Source organism: Colletes gigas, unplaced genomic scaffold (assembly GCF_013123115.1).
Source record: "Colletes gigas isolate AHSC1104 unplaced genomic scaffold, ASM1312311v1 Colletes_gigas_Sc00011, whole genome shotgun sequence".
In the NCBI taxonomy this organism is placed as follows: Eukaryota; Metazoa; Arthropoda; class Insecta; order Hymenoptera; family Colletidae; genus Colletes; species Colletes gigas.
In genome coordinates this window covers 6,581,018-6,599,202 of record NW_025106640.1, presented here as the reverse complement: position 1 = coordinate 6,599,202, position 18,185 = coordinate 6,581,018, and the positions used below count along the sequence as shown (strand labels likewise).

Sequence of the window (18,185 nt, the reverse complement as noted above, 5' to 3'; positions counted from 1 at the left end):
CTGCCCCACCCAGTCTCCTCTTCCTCTCCCCCACCCTTACCCTCTCTCGTTCGTCTTCGCGTATTCCTTATTTCTTTCTTTCTTCCTTCTTTCGTGCAACTATTGCATTGTATTCGTGGATTCGGTTTAAGTCATTCGAGACACATGTCGCTTTGATTCTCTTCGATTCTTCTTCTATTTCATCCACGGCCCGTTTGAATTCGAAATTCACGGTTTCTAAATGTTAAGAAAAGTCGGGGAGCATAGCGTACGCTTTGCATGTTCACACGAATAACGGATGGTGAGCTTGATTGATCGAAACACATTACGTACCAGTCATTAGCGGTTTGTTAATGCCATTTATCGGAACACATGTATTCAGATGCAATAAACAATTAAAATCGAATTGCCTGTTCTACCGTTTCGCTAGAAAGGTGTGCCACGAAGGTTTTAACTTAATTGATACCCTAGATCGAAGGTAAAAGACCACATGGTCAAACGTAATCATGGATATTACTTATGATCAAATTTCGTGTATCGTCCTGGTGCTTAATTATATAAAAATACAGTGTAGTCAATCTATCGACAGTGACATGATATTAAATCTTCTCTCGTGTGATTTACACAGAAATTCTTAATAATTTTAGTTGTGTTCCACAATGGAAAAGTGAAGTACTCGAGCGTGTTTCCTATTTTAAGATGACGAGAGAAACATATTTTTCAAAACTTTTGCGAAAAAATTCCGATTTTTCGAAAGAATGTTCATGAAAACAGGCTCTTGTACTTGTACATACGGTCCTGGCATTCTGCGCAGACTCTTGCCGTCTCTTCCTGTTCTCTGCCTACTTTCAATCGCTACGCTTTTCGCAGAATAATTCATATTCATATTTGCTTTGTACCTTTCTCTCTATGCGAAATAAATGGAATTTAATAAACATCATTTGAGTGCAGTAAAGTGTTAAAAATTCCGTACAAGGGGTATTACAGTTCTCTCTCACAATAGAGTCGTTCTGAATAGAGTCGCTTACCCTGATTTACGCGCGAACGTTATCCCCACTTTAGGGCAGATAACGCTGAAGCTTGCGTCGATTTTCATTTGTTTTAAGAAAAATGTGTGCTGCTCTGGGATAACAAGTACTACGGGTGGGAGTGCTGCATTTCTCAGAAAAAATATTCCCCTACAGTCTCGTATCCCCGGCCCTATTTAGAGAGAGAGAACTTTAGTTACTTTTCTCGATCGATTACACGATCGAGAAAAGTTTGATAAACTGATAACGGCTTAAAATAATTTTCTATAACGAGACTGTGTTTCAATAAAAAAAAGTTCTCATCGTGTCTCTGATTTGCGAATAGTTTTTATATTTTGCATGTGTATACGTACAATAAAATGTTAGACGTTTGTTTAGCGCGTCATTGCCGAAATATTTTCGTCAATATTTGTCAGAGTCTCGCCGCTCATTCGGATATTTAGTTGCTTGTGAAAGCGACGTGGAGCCACTATCCGGAAGCATTCTTAATCTGCACATTGAAATTCGACCTAACGCTCGTCAGTGTAGCCAACTTCATCGTGTGCTTTTAGTAACGTGCAATGACATTTTTGTACAGTTTTTTTTTTTAATGTTATTGTACATGAACTCGTTTTTGGTTTGTGACGTAAAATGAAGTAAAACGTTTACAAGAAACGTGAAAGAGGATGAGCATACTGAATATTATAATTACATTTTTTACGTATTAAAATTCGTAACGATCAAGATATCGTGTATAGTCAGAAATTACTGTTTTGTTATCGACGATATTAGTTGTTTCTACTATTTTGATGTCTGGTTGTTAGTAATGTAGTCATTAGAAAGGTTATCGCACGGTAAATATGTTCAAACCGATTGATGTGCAAACAGCTGTTTTGTTCAGTGTTGCCAACTGAAAGTTCGGTACAATGATACGTTTCATTTCTTAAATTTTATGTAACGTATCGATTTAATTGATTCTGTCCAAATTTTCGTACCGTATAAAGCATACATTGGAATTAATATTTTTTAGGTTAGAAATTAATAAACTGAAAAAGATGGCGATAGTATAGATTAAAAATGTAACATGGTTGATGAAAGTATGGCGTCTGATTGTTTTTTGTAGCAAGTGAAAGCAGTATTAATGAGAAATTTTATCATTGATCAACAATTATCATAAATCTATTATTATACCAGTACCATTGACGTAAGTACTATTGAAATAGATAATGGCCATCCAGTAGATACAATATACACTGAATTCCATAAGGCTTTTGATATGATAAATTATAATCTCCTTATTAAGAAAATAAGTGCCTTAAGCCTTACAGGTAGCATCATTGTTTAATTTCTAAATACAAGAGACTTTTATTACATAACAAGTAAAATACTACGGTTTACACCTGTAAATAAAGTATTGTTATTATTAATTCATTCAACTATATAATCGATGGAATAAGACTTGATGGTTGTTTCTCGGTATCGACATTTCCAAGAACTGATACTCGAAGGATTCGATTATAGTCAGGGCTTAATTCCAATGAAACTTATTCTATCGAATCGAGCCCAGTACAGTGAATTGTCTATAAGTGTCATGACCCCGTACGGACTGCGAGACACTTATAGACGAAAGGAATTGAAATTCGATCGCTCTTATCTCTTCTCGGAGGAAGACTCGCGTCGAGCTGTGTTTACAGTACAGAAGGGAATGCGAAACAATGAGAATAACGAGGAAACTATCACACCGAGCAGAAAACTGCGAGAGACAGAGCGGTAGAAAACTTTTACTTTTCTGATTCGGTTGCTCAACGGTAACTCGACGCCATCGCGTGTCGAAGAGGTTGCATGACAAAGCATCACGGTTAATCGTTACCGTTCGCTGGAACGAAACATCAAAAATGTTTCGGATCTCAAAGGGGGGTTAGGAAACGCCGACAAAAGTTTCGAGCTTACGGAACTTGCCGCGTTATTATTCGCGAAGTTATCGATGTCCGGCGCAAAGCTGCTGTCCGCAATTTATAGAATACGTTCGCGTGCCTTTAAAACTGCCGGTTTCAGCGGGCGTAAAAGTTGTCCGCGCGTATCTCACACTCCGGCTACAACCCGATTGGATGTCGCGTGCGCGCAACGTATTTCAGTCAGGTGCGCAAACATTTCGTGCGCATAGTTGTACGTGTATCAGGATTTACGTATTTTCGTTCCCAAATGCACCGACGTAACATCTCAAATTTATTTTCTTAAACTTTATCGTCCCGCGGACCCGTTCGAATAAAAGAAAATAATATTAAATCCGGCAAATGGACGTTTGAACCCACGACCTCGTTTCGTCGAACCCACCGTAACTTTATAACGTAAAAGGTAACGGACCTACAGTATCTGCATACATGACGCAAAGAACTTTAAACTTGAACCGATATAGTCCGAAACTTAGGTTCTTCGTAGCCGTTTCGAGAACCCGAACCGACATTGTAAGTTCCTCGAGGCCCGAGTATGCATAATACACACATTGCCCTCGTCGGTCAGAGAAACACGCGGTGCACGTGACTGTGCAAGTTTTACGAGGTCCTTTGTGCTCTAGCATCGCGTCAGAGATACTCGCCGATCGTAAAATACTAATAATACGTGCGCGATCGTGCAATCCCCGGCGAGCGTTGAACGCGGCGAAATCGGCGGCCGCGTCGTATCGCGATTGTCGGGTTGCTTCTAACTGTAATTAAATACCGAATCGAAAATATATTATCTTCCACGGGCGGCGATCGCATTCCTTCGTGCTACGCGATTTTTCTTATCGTCTTTCGTAATATCGTTCGCCTCGTTGTTCCTCGGAACAGAACAGCTTCATGCGTCCCGGGTTCCCTCGCGTATAGCGGCGCGCGTTAGGCCGATTGACGTTGCGAATTCACAACAATAATTGGACCGATTTGTTTCAATCGTGATTACATACACGGAGCCGATCTCCTTGCGACTGCAACCGGCTGCAACACGCTCGCGAGGATAGATTTTTTTTGCAACGCTCGTCGTCATCGTTAGTCGCGAATATAATTTAATAACAATAATAGTTATACCATGTAAATAAACAAAGATGAACGTTTCGACGATTAAGGAGTTGGTAGAATGAAAAAAAGGTATCTTCGAACGCGTTAGAGCAGCCACGTTTCTGCCTTCTTTCCCCTCCTCCATCCATCGAGCCCCTCGTTCGCGTAACTCGATTGAGAAGTATTTCAAAACCGGAAGGTAAAAATGAGATTAATCTCGGTTCGGTGTATCATCGAGATTTCCGGGTGTTCGTCCTCGTCGACGAAGGGAGAGCCTTGCAGTTGCTGCAACCGCAAATAATCGATATCCTTGCTGCGTCTATTCTCTCTTTACCCTGCCTAACCCTTCCCTGGTCCTTCCCCACTCGCTCATTCTATCTTTCTCCCTCTTCCCTTTATTCGTCCACTCGGTTTTCATCGTCGACGCCTCCGCCTCTTATCCACCCACGAACCAAACAGCCCCACATTTTCCACGTTGAAAGTTCTCGTATCGGTACTATTCCTCTTTTCTATTTTTACAAAAGTATGTATACGATTAGTATCCCCGGTAATAAAGCATAGAATGTTCGACGATTTTGCTCGGAAGGCAAATGCGAGTCGAGTCGCGGAGGGTTAAAAAAATCAAAAAATAGTACCGCGATTCGTCGCGGTGTGTCGCGGTTGTCCGCCGGGTATCTTTGTCGGCGTCGCAGCCATGATCCCTTACCATTTGTCTCAATTCGCTTTCCGTTCCTTGGAGGCGAGAGAGCCAATCTCGTTATTACGCAATTACGGTAATTCCTGCACCGGTCATAACCGCCGTAGCAATACGACTAATCGTCTCGGGAAACGCGTTGCAACGAACCACGGAACAAGAGGAGCGTATAAAATCGAACGTACAAATGGCGGCGGGTCTTGATTTATCGGGAGTAAAGGAACATTCTTTTTCCCGAGGAATCGAAGGATGCATATCTCGACGAGATTGTATCTTCGCCGTTGCCCGAGGGAGATTCGTTGCTTGGGAAACATCGAGCGCCGGTTTTTACGGTTAAATTATTCGATTACCTTCGTTACTCGTTTTAATGCCATCGATGTATCACTTAAGTCTGACATTTTCCAAAGGATCTCGGCACACCTATTCCGAGTTTATTCAACGGGAATCGTCTCCCTTCGAGATTCACCGATATTTTATTTTTTAGACAATTGGACGTCGATTAATTTAGAAATTGTCGCGCTGTTCATTTCGTGATCTGAACGAAATTCATTTTTGTAGCTCACGAAGTGAAAAGTCCCATCACCCATATAATTATAGCTCCGAACGAGTCAGGTGGGTGGGTCATTACCCCCCAAACTATTCTTCGAAAGCGTCGCGTCTGATTGGTCGTATCGTTTGCCGACTCGAGACTGTGTACTCGGTCGTACGCCTATGCAGCCTTCAGTCTGTCGTTGAACCTAGGACGAAGCGTAGGTATACCGTAGAGTCCGTAGATAGCGAATCAAAATTTTATTTCATTCGTAATCTTTTATATCAATTCTACGATTTACACTTTGTCAAGACTTTAACATAGATTTCGTGTATGTATCTAGTATCGTGTATCTCGGTAGAAATTGCGTTAGAATAAAAATAACAATGTTTAGTTTGGGTTAAGTGGGACTATGTACTCATTTTACGTGACATTGTGAGTTCGAGAAAGGTCGAAGCAATGAATTAATCATGGTCGACAAGATCATTTTGTTAATCGACTCAGACTTAACCTAGACCTAACCTCAAAAGAAACGAAACCTTGTTCTTGCTACTAAAGGCCAGAAAATCGTAACCCTTAACCTCACTTTTCCCCATAATGCACATCATTCAGTTATATTAAAAATTAATAAATCATTTTAGACTTGGTCATAGACCTAACCTCAAAAGAAACGAAACCTTGTTCTTGCTATGAAAGGCAAGAAAATTTTAACCCTTAACCTCACTTTTCCCCATAATGCACATCATTCAGTTCTATTAAAAAATAATAAATCATTTCGTTCTGGTTCGCACGTCCATGTAAATAACTGTCTATGATTATCGTATTAGCAAATACGTTATCGCGGTTTTATCTCGCGTAAACATAAACGAAACATCGTATTACGTACGAAATGACCCGATATTTCCCATCGAGGGGCCATAATGTTGTTCGATTCGCGAGAGAACGACCGCGAGACGGGTATATCGACGACACGGTTTAGGTTGGGTTTACATGAATTTAATATTGAATTTATAATCCCGGGATTCTTTGGATTGGACCAGCGCCAAAGTTATATAATTACGACCGTGTCGACGTTTGATATTGTTCCATTAAATTCCCGTGGCAAAAGACTCTGTCCCGGGTAATTGATGCCGTGCACTTGTCGGCCATGATTTATTTAATCCTTCGGACCAAAAGTTTTCGCTCTTTGCTTCTTTCGTTTCGTTAGTCGCTTATTGTAAATAAACGAAGGTCATTTTGAATACATAACACTGACGTGCGAACGTATAATAATAAAAAGATTCTGTGAAAACAATCGTTGAAATTGAAGTACCTACAATAGATAATAAAGGAGTGATGTAACTAGCGATTATCTTTGTCTCCGAGCGGAGGTAACTTATGTTGCTTGTTTTACTCTGTTGTAGCATTCGACGTTTATAATATCTCTGACGATAAAATCGTTTGCACGGTTTTATCTCTCGATACGAATAATTACGCACGGATTGACTTTGGCCCGATCGAAAAATGATCTTTGCAATATTTTTAATCGCGATAAGGATAATTGTAAAATGCGTTTCACTTGCTTGCCTTAATAGGAAATTTCGCGTGAAAAAACAATAAAGAAACGAGTCCGGGACTGAGCACGCACAAAGACCAAAGAATACCACGAAGGTAGAAGAATTCATCGACCTTGACGTGTATCTGCTGCCGGAAATGAGTCACTCGACGACTATCTGTACGCTGCTCTTTATACTAAGAGTGTGTCATTCCAATGCGTCCTTTGGATGCTCTGATTTGCGTTCAGCAAAGTGAATTATCTATCGTATCAATCTCCCGTAAACATGCAGCTTCTCGGTATTATAACATCCGGAGACCCTTCGATATAACTAACAGAATTATGGAGAATTTGTTTTTCCACAGATACTCGTTGACATTTGAAATTTTATTAACAACAGATTGAGATACTGATTTACAATCAGATACGATGCTTCGATAGAACAGCGCGAGACACCTTGACGCCATTTTCCTACTCGACTGTTGTTTCCAATTAAACATTGTACATGATAACACTCCGTCAGCTGTGATACGACGATAACGAAGTCTGAAACTGTTTATCTTAAAAGAATTCAACTCCCGGTCGGATAACTGAATTCTCGAAAGCTTGTCAAATATCCGAATAAGACGCTAACCTATTGTACCCGGGCGTAGTGTAATCGGAGATCGAAGGTTCCGCGATAAAAATGGAAAACCGAGGAAACGTTTTGCCGTCTCGTAATTGATAAGAAATGGAGATAACGAGAGGGAAAGTCGGAAACAACGGGGTCTATCAACGAGTGAATCGCTAAAGAGGAGACCAGACGAGCCAGAGGTTCATTTGTTGGCGTACCGCTCGCATTTAGTGCTCTATGCAAACCGTTAGAGAAAAGTGGTTGCTCCGAACGGAAGGTACACCCACACGGGCCGGCGTGATGATCTTTGTCATTGTATTGCTTGCGTGCCTTTCGCGTGGCACAGTCACCGGGGAAAAATTTATTAAACGGACAACAACGGTACTCGATGTCTGCGCGGTGTCAAGGTCGTGCGATGACCAGCGCTCGTTCCTTGCAAATTTTTCGTTCGCTCTGAATTCTGAGCAGCTTCTTACCATTCTAATTCCACAGAACACTTGCACCGTTCACAATTGTTCAACCTCGCCCAAATGATTTTCATTGTCTCTGTTACATTCATAAAAATTTTGTAATTTAATTCACCTTATTTCTTAGGCTGAAAAATTATTTTTGGTGCCTAATTTTTTCCGGGGGAAAAAAAAATTCAAATTGAGCTGAAAAAATTATTATCGGTTGCAGGGGTCAATTGCAATCATTTTTGGTGAATAGATGTACCCCCGAAATCCTATCCACTTTCGAGAAAAAAATTCGAATAGGTGCTGAAAATTTAGACAAAAAAAAATTTTTCAAATCGATCTGAAAAAATTATTATCGGTTGCAGGGGTCAATTGCAATCATTTTTGCTGAATAGACGTACCCTCGAAATCCTATCCATTTTCGAGAAAAAAATTCGAATAGCTGCTGAAAATTTCGTCGAAAAAAAAATATTTCAAATCGACGTGAAAAAATTATTTTCGGTTGCAGGGGTCAATTGCAATCATTTTTGCTGAATAGACGTACCCTCGAAATCCTATCCATTTTCGAGAAAAAAATTCGAATAGGTGCTGAAAATTTCGTCGAAAAAAAGTATTTCAAATCGACGTGAAAAAATTATTATCGGTTGCAGGGATCAATTAAAATCATTTTTGGTGAATAGACGTACCCCCGAATTCCTATCCACTTTCGAGAAAAAAATTCGAATAGGTGCTGAAAATTTCGTCGAAAAAAAATATTTCAAATCGACTTGAAAAAATTATTTTCGGTTGCAGGAGTTAATTGCAATCATTTTTGGTGAATAGACGTACCCCCGAAATCCTACGTACTTTCGAGAAAAAAATTAGATACTGTGTGACCGGAAATGATTCTATAACTTTTTAACGAAGGCTCAGTCAACAAATTAGTATCCTTGATTTTCGTCCTATTTTGGCCTCTAGAATCTCCCATTAAAATTCTTCCCAGGGTTAGCCGGACATCCTGTATATGAGTCAAAAGACTACCTATGATCTTGATAACTTTCAAGATATTATCAGCCTCTTTTCCGGTTACTGAGGTCATTGATATAGTCTTTAATAGAATCCGTTCGACGTCTACGCTGTACGCGCGTATGTGACCCCGCTGAAAAAAGTTTGGAAATAAAACGAGACTCGAGTTCAAGGTCTTCGGCTGAGGTGTAAATGTCAAGGTTTGACGGGTTCCGTGTACCGCGTTAGATTGCCTCGCTGAACTCATAAATTCTGCTCGACGTTGCCATAGTTTACACCGTATAAAGGTGTCGTTGTTCCGAGTATGCACATAAGTCTCAACGAGTAGTTAAAAATTGCAGTTTCACGTCGTATTATGTCAACTCGCTGGAAGAAGGACGAACACTTTTTTTACAAGCCCCATGCAGCGGTTTCTGATATAAAGTTAGCAGGAAACTACGCGAGCCTAGTTACGACTGTATTTGTCGGCGTATCCATCCGCACGTGACCGAATGAAAGAAACATAATAGGGTCGCAAAAGTGCCGTGCTCTTGACGGATCGAATAAAGGAAATGCCTCTTGAAAATGGCGTATTCGATTCACCGGTTGACCTTGACGCGGTTACTAGAACCCGGAAGTTACCTTGACGTTCGCACCTGCACTTTGAGATGCTTGTCCGTGGCCCGTGGCTAGAAAATTAATTGTACTTGCGGGTACCGGATGCGAGTGCAATTGTTCATGCGATCTGCATAATGTTGACGCACGGTCATCACTACGGTTCGATTTTTACATATATCAGTCGATTTACAAACGAATTTTATAATTGAATTAGGAGAATATATTTATCAAAGAATTTACATCACAACTAATTTCGCATCTTACATTCTATCTTAAATTAAAGATTGTTCTCATCATCTATAACGTCCAAAGGAACATTGATTTATTAAATAAATGTCTCATGTTTCGAGTGATCTAATAAATCACTGTTCTTAGCACGCGTCTAAACAATACTGCTTACCTTCACGCTTATTAGACAACTACCATCAATTTTCTAAAATTTCAGTTCTCGATCCGATCGCGGCATAAGGTCCATCAATAATCATTAGGTCCGCAAACGCGTTCACCTTTCGATACTTTATGTATTCGGTGTCTAATGATAATTAACTCGAAGCGACTGATAGAAGATAAACGATCGACGCGCTTAAGTGTAACGGATGTTTGAAATCACTGCTGGCAGAGTGTACAGAGAGAAACGTCGGCGTTCGTCTTGTTCAAATTTCTTAATTGCAAACCGGGGGTAACGTCGTTTAGGAAGTGGCCGATGATCCCCGTCGATTGGTCAGCAAGTTCAAGGAGAACGGTAACGGGTCCATTTCTCGGTCAGAAAAGTACGGAATCGTGAAAGATGATTGGAGTTACGAGCGAGTGTCTTAGCGTGAGCGCGATACGACGCGACCGCAGAACGGCCTGTGGTGTATCTTTCGCGGACGATCTCATTGTTTCATGAGGTAAGGACACGGAAGCACGCGATGTCGGCTAATAATACTTGCCGTCGGCCTAAACTCGGCTAAAGGGTGTCAGACTCGAGGCGACCAGGCAACCGGCCAGCCCTCTCTCTATTTTCCTCCCCCCCCTCTTCTCTCGCCGTCTTCTAGACCCCGGATGAATCTTCTTCTGTTGGACGACACGCCCCGATACAAAATATTTCTAGCGGCACGTCGAGAACTCCTACTAAACATCAGTTACTGTCTCTCAAAACAATTGCTACTCTTTAGACCGGTGTCGTTAACCCCTCCTCTTCGATGCTAGATCTGACCCAACCTAACCTCTATCACGCAAGGAACGATCTCCAATCGTCTCTTTCGGGGGCATCCAGGGTCGAGAGCACGCCACAGAGGGCAGAGCTATCGATCAATTTTTTCGTGCATGCGAAAAGGTTGGACGTTTCGGTGGATTCGAGTCGGCCTTCGACCTTGCCGATGAGTATCTCTTGCTCTAGTTGGTTTTCGGGAGCCTCCTAGACAAAGGACCTTTATTGGCGAGCTCCTTTCGACGGATATTTTCATTTCTATCCTCGTTGAAACAACTGTTAAGGAAATGGGGCTCTTCTGTTTAGGTAGGCCAAACAGATACTTAGTATTCGTGAGTGTAAAAGGTTATCGGTTGCCCGTACTTGGAAAAAGACGGGGAAATTATTGGTTGGCGAATGTCAGAGCCCCCCGTAGTCGGATTCCATTCGCGGGGAAAGGTGAATTCTGAAGTATGAAAGTCGCAAGCTTTAAGCAAATGATGTTACACGCTCGGACGGGATTCGCTTGTTCGACGGAAGGAGAGATCGATGTCATGGCGACGCGTATGTTGGTCTGTCCGACGATATTGATGACGAGCAATTAACCAACCATCTGTCGCGGATGATGTTGACCAAAACCTGATTTCGTCGTGGTTTCTACGCTGATAAATTGTTTTCTCGCTTTGCCAATGCCCATCGATGAAATTTGTGTCTAGCACACCGTTCGAAGTAGTAGGTCATCCCATAAGTGATGTCATTTTTATCGTACTTTATTAAAAATATTTATATTCGTGTGAAACGTGCGGTTATTAAAGTGTTAAATCTCAGGCCATTAACCCCAAACTATTCTTTGAAAAGGTCGTATCCGATTGGTCGTAACGTTTGTCTACCTGAAGCTATAATCTCGGTCGTTAGTCTCTAGTTAAAGTTGGTTAAAGTAAAACGCACGGTTGATAGTACAATAATGAGAAAAAAAAAAATCGTCCGTAACTGGTGTGCATTGAAAAAATCAATATGGCGGGCGTGCAGAGATTAAAAAGCATGGAGCATCTCTACTTCTGGTCCTCTCCTCGCAAGGTCCAATCGCAGCAGTCGACTTTGAGGTTAGAACGTCGCTTTCGCGCATGCGTCATCCATTATTGCCGGCACTCGGGTCTCAACCACGCTCGCGTGAATGTAATAATTCAAGACCCGCCGCAGAACTTGGTCCAAGTCGGAATAGAATGATTTATTGATCGCATACCGCGGGTACGTAACGCCGTGTGTAAGTACACGCATGCCGACGATTAAGCGGAAAGTATTGTGTATCGTTAACGCGTTGCGTTCGCATCAGGGATTTTCACTCGACCAACGAACCGCGCGCCATAAATCGCATGCAATTCTTCGCGGGGGCTCTGATGCGCGCCATCAGAGGCAACTGTTCTATGGCTTCAGTGGCGCACCTAGAAATTTACCAAGAGGGTGCAATTAAAAATTACCAGATACTTTGTTCTTCATAAAATTAATTTTCCAACATCGGAACGACTGAACTTTGCAAATAATTTTCTCTTTAGTCTTTTATGACGTGTCGTGCCACGAAATTCTGAACTCAAAGTGGAAAACTCGCAATTTACTATAGAACACGGGTGGAGTGTTTTTGTCTTGTTGTAGAAAGATTTTAATGGTTAAAACATTGATATTTATAGCACAAAGGGAGACGCGTGTAATCGTTCCCTTGCACCCTCTGTAGGTTCGCTACTGCGTGACTTCGTACGCAAGAACTTCATGGACAAAGTAACGCATGCGCTTTACGGTTCTGGTAACAAGGGAAGTCCACAGGCACGAGTCGAAACAATTATGAAACGTTTTTTCATAGTTTCCGTTAAAACAGTTTCTGTATCGTGATAGGGTGCGTATTGCGTACATGGGCGTAGAAACGCAAAATATTGGGAATGAATGGTCGTCAGTTCGCAAACTATTTTCGTACATATTTTTCTTATCGTATCTGTTGATCTGCCGTACGGAAAGTAAATCTGATAAGAGCGGTTATGAGCCACGGGCGTACAGTGAAAGTAACAAGAGACTTGGTGGTTTATTTGAAATTGCAGCCAATAACAGCGGGAACCCTGATTTAGTGGACGGTTCTTTCGCTCCTTCTGCGCGCGGAAAATCATTCACGCACGATGCGTGGCATGCACGGATCGATTTTTATCGTCTTAATTAGCGGGCTCCGTGTAATCGCGAATTCCTCGAACGATTCGCGATCTTATGTAAATCGACTTTCGTTTTTACACGAAGCAGGGGGGCGCGCGCGGGTGGGGCGCGAGAACGTTGGCGTCGCGTAGAAAATTCCGATCGAACGAGCACCAAAATGAGAAAAAGCGACGCTCGGTTGCGTCGGGCGGTGAGATATACAAGTTCAGTGACTTCGCGATGACTAATACGAATTTCATTACTCGACGGCTAACGTTTCCTTCCAGACGCGTTAATGGCGCTCGAATAACGCGAAAACTATGCGTATTTACCGGCACAGAACCAACAGATTGTGAGAATCATTAACAGTTTCTGTGTTGCACAGGGTGTCCCGTAATTCGCGCCACGATCGAAACGCGTATCGAGCGATTTATTAAACGTCTCGGCGACACTTTCCCTTGCAGCAGCGACGTTTCCTTCGCTTCTTGCGCTACATTGGCGCGTCGGAATATCTTCGATTCGTTATTTAAAATACTATCATCGTTGCAACAAATTACCGGGTATTTCTATCAGCGAATAAAACCTCTCCGGGCGCGTTGAATGCGATGTTTACGATTCAGTGTTATACGTGCGCCAGTAATTTCTCGTACGGACAAGAATTGCAATCGCAACCGAGCACGATTGATAAGAGCCACGAACCGAAACAATGACTGCAATATGCGCCCGTCGATTAGCTACGATAAATTTATCGAGAGTCGGAAGCCATCGGCGAAAATTTCTTTGCTACACTCCCGTTATTATCCTATATCGACTGGAGGGCGGAGGGTGAGGGGAATTGATAAATACGTATCATCGTGTTCGAATGTCCTTCGAATTTTTGGATGGATTCCCAAATCAACAGGTTTCGTGGCACCAAAATTCGTCTGCGACGTAGCTTGCATTAAAACGGTAACGCGTTCGAGGTTATTTATTTCCCGTTAACATCGGTCATAATAATAACAGGCACGCGTTAAATGCATATGCATACGTTTTTGTCGCGATAACGTCGGGGGAATTATTCGTGAGCAAATTAATCTTTATTAACACTTTGACGGCCGCTGTCGCGTATGCGTGACTTCGCGCGCCAGCGGACGTCGGCCGCTGTCACGTGCGCGTGATCTACTGTATCAGTTACGTACATTCAACTTATTACGTTTGTTGAGGTTACATTTATAGTAATTAGACTGCGGATGTTTATGCATTTATGGGAAATTTTAATTTTCAGAAAACTACAGAATTCAGTTAATATGCAAGAATATAAGAAATGCTTAAAATAAGGTACGAATTATTATATCTAGGGGTTGAGACAACCCTCTACAAAGCTCCAATTTCATTAATTTTATTAATGAATTTTTATTATTAAAAATTTCATTAATTTTTATTATCTCACCTTGGTGTATATCAGTGGTGATGGACAACGGTTTTCGCGCGATACGTGCGGCCGTTAAAGTGTTAAGGATCGTCTGTTAACCACCGCTTACGCCCGCGTAGATGTCGTTTTTTACCGTAGCTTCTTTACGACTAGCAAATAAAGATGTCAGGACAACAATTTCTAAGTAACGTATTGTTCGGAATATATCGGAGAGGATCGCGTTTCTGGACAATTCAGGAGGGAACGTATCAAATGTCAGGAGTGAAAGAAACCTTGTGTACTTAACATAGTAATATTTTCACGTCGTGTCCAATACACACGCACACGGTGCGTAGCTTTCGAAGCATTTGTGTGTCTTGTCGTTGTGTAAATGATTTTTAATATTTACGTTCTCAATCAAATGCCTCGATTAATCGTTGTACCTTTTTTCTGTTTCAGGTAAGTTCTTCACAATTCAGCGAAGACTGGCAGTACTTAATTAAGTACTTTCGACCCGATTATACGAGGTGCGCCTCTATCGTTACTTAATTCCTCCGTTGATACCGTTGATAGTGACGAGCCGTTCGAATAAAACGTTTTCAAGACTACGAAGATTCGAATATGTTATGAAGCTTAGAATTCTTGAAAATCTTGAAGTCTTGAAACCGACTCGAAATGCATCGAATCATTAACCGTTGGTATAAATTCGAATCATCCGAATTGTATAATACGCTGAAACTTTCCACGCATTTGATGCAGTCTGTGCTATACAATAACGTTTTTGTTCAACGTGATATTCAAAGTATGCCGTTCAGACAGTCACGATACGTCGTCGGCGAGTGTCGAGGAGAAAATATTTTCGAACGAGAGCTACATTGAAAGCGCGTTCCCTGTGCATGCGAATTGCAACGGTATCCGTTGATGCGCGAACTAATCGTGTCCCGACATCAGATCTACTCGCGATACAAACGATGTCTATTGAATATCTGAAAGATTCAAATCGACGAATATGAATCCGTTTACAGTCTAATCATCCTACGGGTTGATTTCACTCGACGGATTTCCCACGGAACGAAATAAACAGTAGAATCTTGATTAGATATTTTTTTAAGCAAATACTAAAATTCAAAGCTGATTTCTAATTTTCTACCTTCGACCTTTTCTATACGCGTGCATGTACAGAAATTACTCAGAGTGTATATTGCAATGTTAGCGTTTATTAAATTTGTAGATAAAAAATTTCAATTATGGAATGGAATATTTCACATCGAACAGATAAAAAATTTACTTTATATTTGTTGTCTGGTTATCTGTTGTTCGAATAAAATGTTGCCCAATTCTGGCCCGAGCCGCCGTATCATGCATTTCGTTCCATACTTGAAACACGGTACGGTCAATCGGAAGGTAAACGCGTCGTGTGTCGTGCACTCGTTTGCCTCGAGGTCGACCTTGCTGGTACAACGATCTGAAAGTAATTAATTGTGTTCTTCGGCGTGAAATCCCGCTTAGTATTCCGTGGTACATTCAGCCTCGTCAAAATTGTCCTCGATCGGCAAATCTACGACTGTTTTCGAAAACATAAGGCTACGTGCATGCTACGGTCATTTGTGTCGGTCCAAAATCTTCACCCAAGTTCTTTATCTATCTTTCTTATATATAATCTAGTTTAATGTAATTAGTAATCAATATAATGATTAAAACGTTTTTATTCAAACTTATATAACTCCGCGAAGAAACGATCGTTTTCTACGGTGCTGCTATCGGTTCGATTTTGCTCCTCATTTTGCGTCTCCCCAGAATACGAAAGGAACACCGGCCGGTGTCACGGTGTTGCGTGAGTGCGTGGTGTACGTATCTTCTCAAGGTGAAGAAATAGAATGTCCGGTATGCGCCGGCAAAGAGGAACTCTTTCGCGGAGGGATGAGCGAGCCTGACGACTGGTTCCCTCTTACCTGTTCCCCTCCCGCACCCCCCAACTCCACCCTCGGCACTTTTCTTTCCCCATCTCCCCCCCTCCCACCCGTCGACCATTAAGGCCGCGTGCGCATGCGCATCCACGCGCTTCCGTCGACGGTCAGCGATGGGACCGATCCAATTTGTCCTTCCCGAGAAACGTCGAACTGATGGAAGTCTGCCAAATCCGTTCTTCGCGTCGATGTCTTCGATCTGCGCGTTGCGATTAGCTAAACAAGCCTGTACGGATTAATCGTCTCGATGCAGCCGGATCTGATTGCGAACACGTCCACTGTTATACGCAGTCGAAACGTGGACTACTCGACTCCCGGTGCAATACGATTCTTTTAAGATTTCCGTGCACTCTAGTGCATCTACGATACGTCGAGCGAGTAATACGTTTACATAATACGATTGGGCGTAGATCGCTACGGTAACATAGTTTGCATCGAGGTTAGAAGTTTTCCCGTGCTCGGTGTCGCTACTGTCGTTCTCGAAATAACGGTTTTCCTGTCGTCTGTAGGTAGAACGCCACTTCGAGGTAATTGACAGGTGCATTATGTGGTATTCGCGTGAGAAACAGAGGCTTTCTTTCGCGGCGTCGTGTACGCATGCGAGAGCGTCGGTCCCATCGCTAGGCGCACGCACGCCAGCGCCGCGTGAAACAACCAGTGGCGTATCAGAGGGGGCAACGATGGGAGATATCGAGCGCGTTTTTCAATTTTTGTTTGCTCCTGTCCCCATCCTTAAAACTAGGCGTGCATTTTTCCGATGAATAAAATGTCGTACGCGTCGCGTATCAAATACACAGTATCACGTACAAACGATAGACTTTTTTCTGAAGAAAATTTAGCTAATAGCTGATTGTTGTCGAAACTTTGTCGAGCATACTGATCGATTGATAAGTCCCGTGGAGCAAAAATTAATTTCTATACGGTGACAAAAAGGGCCCCTCTAGAAATTGCGACGTGATCGCTACGTCACTGCGTGAGAGTAGTTCGAGTACCTGTACGGTCTATATCTGTTACCATGTTCACCGACTGCATGTATCTTGGCCGTGAAATAATAAACGGGATTAAACAGAGTTACAGTCCTAACGCACGGTGAACTTTATCTGTTCGCTTCATCGATTCGGCTCCTATGCTCGCATGCGAGAATTTTAGCGCCGTAACGGTGCTTTTAGAAGTTGCCTGGCATATTTGGTATCCAATATCGCGGACGCATATATCGGTGAAATGTATAGATAATACTATCTATTCCGTTTCGACAGGGTCGATTTGGATCACAGAGACTATTAAGTATTACGCGGAGCCAGTTACATTCGAAATACAATTAAACTTCACGAGAATATAAATTCGTTGTTAGGGCAAAGGCGCATACGCAACAATAGAACAAATATTTTCTCTATACTAATCGATCAACCTTCGTATACTTTATAAAGAGTACGTATTAGGTCATCCAATAAGCTCGCGCGATGTCTTAATATTTTATCGAGATATTCTTAAACCCCTAAGCTTTCAGAATAAAAAGATTACGTACTCTGGAAAGTCCAAATAAATACGTTCCTTAAAAATTAGAATCAGATGCTGGAAAGTCTTACACTTTCGAAGTGTACGAGATCTCTCTAAAAAGTGGGGAGGGGAAAAATTCACTCGATGTTATTTACCAGTCGTTTCTTTTGGATTCGTCGTTGATAACGAATGGGACTCGCCGCGCGTGACGAAAGTATTAATCGGTCTTCGTAATCGCGAGTTTCGTACAAAAGAATCGCACGACGATCGTTCGAGACGGTTTGTTTTCGTTGCACGGATGCTACCGAGAGAAAACCGCGCGAAAACCGTTCCGCGATCGACGATAATAGGTTAGGTTCGCTCGCGTTTTTAGCGGAAAAAAAAAAGACGAAACGTTATCGTATTTGTAACGCGAGTCCGCTCGCTAATAGAGCGTAACATTCATGCAAGATCGTGTACAGCCAATGCTGTTTGGCCTGGCGTGGTATGTGGGGCATCCTGATCCCTGTCAGGTCCTGCTTTGGGATGTATTAACATAAAAGA

The 18,185-nt window shown here is 42.1% G+C and overlaps 1 protein-coding gene across 8 annotated transcripts in view; it reads left to right on the top strand.

Annotated features, from left to right (window-relative positions):
- Positions 1-18,185, top strand: part of LOC122398362 (protein alan shepard-like) — a 36,699-nt gene that overhangs the window by 1,714 nt on the left and 16,800 nt on the right. The window lies entirely within an intron of this gene.